Genomic DNA, 5132 nt, shown 5'->3' with positions numbered 1-5132 from the left:
CATCTTTTTAGGTTTGTTGATTTACTATGCATTAATGATGCACAATAACAACTACGGCAGTGTTGTTGAATATCGGGATATGAATCTTTTTCAATAATGAGCCATAATTAAAAAAAAAAAGGTCAATTCAAAATAGCATGGAAATCAAAGAGAAATATTAAAGCACTTAAAAGGAGCCCAGAACTATGTGTCTAAAAATGTAAAGGATTATTTTTCTTACTTCAACCACACCTGCTCCTAATTTCTATCATGCAGGTGATAAGTCCCTTCAACAATCCAAGATGTTTATATTTTGTGGCAGATTGGCTACTTGGAAATTCAACCACGAATGCTTACAATTTCCATCATCCATCCAGCAGGTGGCAGACTGCTCTGTGGAATATAAAATAAGTATAAAACAGCTGCTTTTGAATTGATCTGGTGCAGCAAATGCCACCAATGTTGCTTTACAAAGGGGAGGGGATGGACTCATTCATTCACACTCTGCATTTTACAGTGTACATGCCTAGGGTTTTCCAAAATCCTAGGAATAATTCAGGAGAACACAGGTCTATGATTTTATAAAAAAAAAAAAAAAAAAATTTAAACGCTATTTCCTCTATAGGGATGGTGATTTTTTTAATTTTTTTTAATTTTTTATTTTCTCAGCAAGACGATCCAGGGTTCAATGCCCACCCGTCCCTCAGTCTCGCTGCACATCATGAGCAGCATCCACTGTAAAACCAGTGCCCATGGATATGTACTGGATCCACTGTCAAGAAATGCAGCCAAAGGGATCAGACACTACTTATCTTTTCTACTATGTAATTTAACAACAATGCAAATATGAGCTACGAGTGGAGGTGTGTTTTAACATTTTTCATGTTTTATTTTCCCTTCAATCCTTTCATAAGTTTTTTTTTTTTTTAGGTCTTCTCATCTCAATTCAAAAAGATTGTGTTTAAAAATGGGGAAAGATGCATTACATTTTTTTTTCCTTGTAAACTTCAAAACGAACGTGACTGTTTTTCGATACCGTCTCTGTACATAATAACAGTAGTGCATCTGCCATAGTGCAAAGCTCAAAACCAGACAGATATCGTCCACGTGCACAGTGCAGCAGACGAAGCTGCATCCAGGAGCCCAGACTCGGTGTCTTTAATCACATTTACAGTAGGCGTCCTCACACAGTCTCTGGGCTGAAGCGCCCACCCACGGATCAGGAATATCAACAAATGTACAAAAGATTCGTGGAATTTCAGTGAGAACCGGAATGATCAGCTCGGCTGTTCCGCCACACGGGTTGATGCACGGACAGCGCTGTCTACACGAGAGAGTTGGTGATGCCGTTTGTGAGCTGAAACAGATAAAACTCGTCTTGTTTTTAAACATAACTTTTTAAAGGAATTGTACATTATTGTACAGTGCATTTAACATTCAATATAATTTGCACATATTTACAAACACGTGTGCATACAGTTGGCTAGTGCTCATTTTCTGTAGATACATGGCATAAAAATTGTAATTATTAACTGGCTGCTGTGACGGTGCAGTGGCTGCAGCACAGAATAGAAAGAAATATTCTCGAGGTAAAAACCTGCCTATCGACTAGTAATAGGAGGTGTAACACGGGCACAACTGCCCCGACACTAATGTCAGCACAAAACACATGCATTCTTACTTTCTTGAAAAATCTCATGCACACATGTACATTCATTCATGAACTCATACAGATTAAAGGAGAATTCCTAAAGTTTTTTTCAATTTGGGGTCTATTTTTAGATTTTTTTGGGGGGGGTTATCGTTTCACTCAACAAAAATGAAATTCATGGGTACAATATTGATGTAGAACATAAATGCCGTCATGGCCTAACTAACTGTATGTTGTAATGGCGCTCCTGTACGGAACAGCCCCTCTTCGGCAATCGACTTGTCATGCCTGAGTGGATAGCTGTGACTGTGCCCTAAGTTGGTTCCACTCCTCCAGCTAAGGCAAAGGAGTCGGTATCAGGTTATTTGGTCACGTGACTTTTAGTCAGGATTCTGACATTTTGCTGATTGGCTGAGATACGCCGCTCAATGATTGGCTGCAGCCTTTGATTACAATGTAACACTGGTACCACAGTTTCTGGAGGAGTGGAACCAACTTTTCGGCGGTTACGCCACAGCCAATCACAGAGCGTGGTGTGATAGCCAATAGCGGCCGACGTATCGGATGGACCAATCACAGCCATGTTTTCTGTTTGTATAAGAGATTGTACCAGTGCTAACCGTGCCCTAACAGTGCGCATGCACACAACACAAAAACGTAATTTCTCTGCGGAGTATTAAATGTTTTCCACTTTTATCAAAGTTAATACTTGATTTCGAATTGTTGAATTTACTTATTGTTCGTGGCTTGTTTTTAGATTGATATTCTCTGTATTAGCATACGAGGTCTCTTAGATAATAAACCGACCCTTTTATTTTTTTTTTAACTATATGGATTTGAATGACATGCGATTACACCAATCATGCTTGAACCCTCGTGCGCATGCGTGAGTTTTTTCACGCGTGTTGGTGACGTCATTTCCCTGTGGGCAGGCCTTGAGTGAGATGTGGTCCCGCCCTCTCGGCTGAATTCCTTTGTTTCACACGCTGCTCGAGACGGCGCGCGTTGCTTTATCAAAATTTTTTCTGGACCTGTGAGGAATATCCGAGTGGACACTATTCGAGAAATTAAGCTGGTTTTCTGTGAAAAGTTTAACGGCTGATGAGAGATTATGGGGTGTTTCTGTCGGTGTAAGGACTTCCCACGGAGCGGGACGTCCTGCAGCGCTTCCAGGCGATGTCGTCGGCCTGTTTCGAGCTGAAAACATCCTAATTTAAGGCTTAATTCACCCAGGACATCGTGAGAGAACAGAGAAGATTCAGAAGAGGCCGGCATGAGGAATTTATGCGGACATTCCACTGTTTAAGGACATTTTTTTAATGAAAGACATACGTGCAAATTCGCCGAGTCGTTTCCGTGACGACTCGGCAAATCTGTGTGCGCCGCGACAGGAAAAACACCTCCGTGTTGAAAACCATTTGTAGAATTCAGGCGGCTTTTAATGGCTTTCAACAAGTGAGTAACTGAGAAATTGTTTAACAGCTTGGGCATGTTCCAACTTGCCCGTTAAGATTTCCAACGGAGGTGTTTTTCCTGCCGCGACCCCCCGTGGTCGGGTCCAGCCCGACATGCGACTCTGCCCGCACGTTCTTTCATTACAAAATGACCGTTAACAATGGAATGTCCGAATAAACTCCTCATGCCGACTTCTTCTGAAAGTTCTCTGTTCTCTGATGACTTACTGCGTCAACAGAGCCTGAAATGTGGAAGTTTTCAACTTGAAACGGCGAGACGCTGCCGCCTCGAAGCGCAGATCGCCGTCAGGCGCCGTGGACCGTCCTTAAAGCGACACTACCAGACCAAAATCTCTCATCAGCCGTTAAAATTTTTACCGAAAACCAGCTGAATTTATTGAATGGTGTCCACTCAGTTGTGCCTTACAGTTTTGAAAAAAATTTTATCAAACAAAGCAACAGTCTCTGAGCCATTCCTAAACAATGAAAAAAATCGACGAGCGGGTGGGCGACTCCTCACTCAAAGACTGCCCACAGGCGAATGACGTAACCGACAGGCGTGAAAAAACTCTCGCATGCCCACGAGGGTTCAAGCATGTCTGATGTAATCACACGTGATTCAAATCCATATGGTTTTTGAAAAAAATAATAAGGTTGGATACTTTTCTAATAGACCTCGTACTTGTGTAAAAGGTGTTTTGTTTTGCTGACCCGGTACGTTTGGTGTCGCCAATAAAGCTCTGGTTAGATTAATCTTGCATTCCAGTTTTGCTGGTTTTACGTCATTTGAAACAGCAGATACTGGTGAAATGACCAAATTTATAACTACTGTAAGCCACTTGACAGATACGTCTATAAATTCAGCCTATGGTAGGATGTTTCGACAAAGTAGGATGGTTCGTTAGAACACTGGCTTATGGCTAAATTAATCACCTTAAAAAGATTATTTCAATTTAGTGAGATAAACAAGTGCATGTTTACCTCTGTAGGGCTCCTCTCCTTGTGACCACACATTTCTCACAATGTTTTTGCCTGTTCATTGACAACAAGTTTACTCTGAGTGTTAGCATGCCATTACATTAATTAGCCAGTTAGCCCATGATGGTGTTTACTTTCTAAAGTAGACTCAGCTTAAAAAAGAAATAGAGCCTAGGTTTAAAAATTGTCAGTATTCTCCTTTAAAAGCTCCTAAGAGCATCGGCTTTGGGCCCGAACATGAGCGTGCACACACACAGACACAGACAGCATTTGGAAAACACTCGAAGTGGAATGTATGTTGGTTGGTCAGTGATTGAAAACACGAAGTTACGGTCTATCCTGCTTCATATTTAGTGTCGTAAAATGATTCCAAAACCATTACTCCTCACTTCAGAAAACCTGTAACGGGGGTGCAGGTGTGACGCCTCGAGTTAGAATCAGTTTCTAGCCTGGGCCCTGGCTAATTACTGGCTCATGAGCCATTATGTTCTGATTCACCTTTTCTTTGGAAAAACAGGAGTTCAACTTAAGATTTCTTTTCAATTTAATCCATGTTCCCAGTATGTGCCGACTAAAAGTCCATCGTGAGACGCACGTGAAAGCTATCGGGTCGGAGGGCTGCGCGTCAGTTCCGTTCCATTTCAGATAAAAGTAAGAAACTAATCAGTTTTAAACTGTCTATTAGCCAGCCGGTTTGTGTGTTAATCCAGTGTTTAGGTTTGGATAAAACCGACGGTCAGATCGTTCATGTGCAGGCAGGCAGGCAGGCTGTGTAAAGACATGTCCCATGTTAAATTGGTCCACCGTTGTCATGTTCCTCATCTGACAGGCGCACACATACACCGAAGCACATTCTTCGAGCCGCTGGACTGGAGGAGGCCCTGAGTGTCTCCCACAGGGAGAGCCACCTGCTTGCTCTAGGCGTTGGCTGGACACCTTTCTCTGCGGCGTGCTGGCTGCGGCAGCGGCCACAGGAACACGGTTTGGCTGACACGGTGCGAGTAGCCAGGGAGGAGGACAGACACGGGAAGTGGAGGACACAATGTTTGGAAGTGGTTTGGAGAGATTTG

This window comes from Thalassophryne amazonica, chromosome 16 (assembly GCF_902500255.1).
Source record: "Thalassophryne amazonica chromosome 16, fThaAma1.1, whole genome shotgun sequence".
NCBI lineage: Eukaryota > Metazoa > Chordata > Actinopteri > Batrachoidiformes > Batrachoididae > Thalassophryne > Thalassophryne amazonica.
This window is presented reverse-complemented; position numbering follows the sequence as displayed.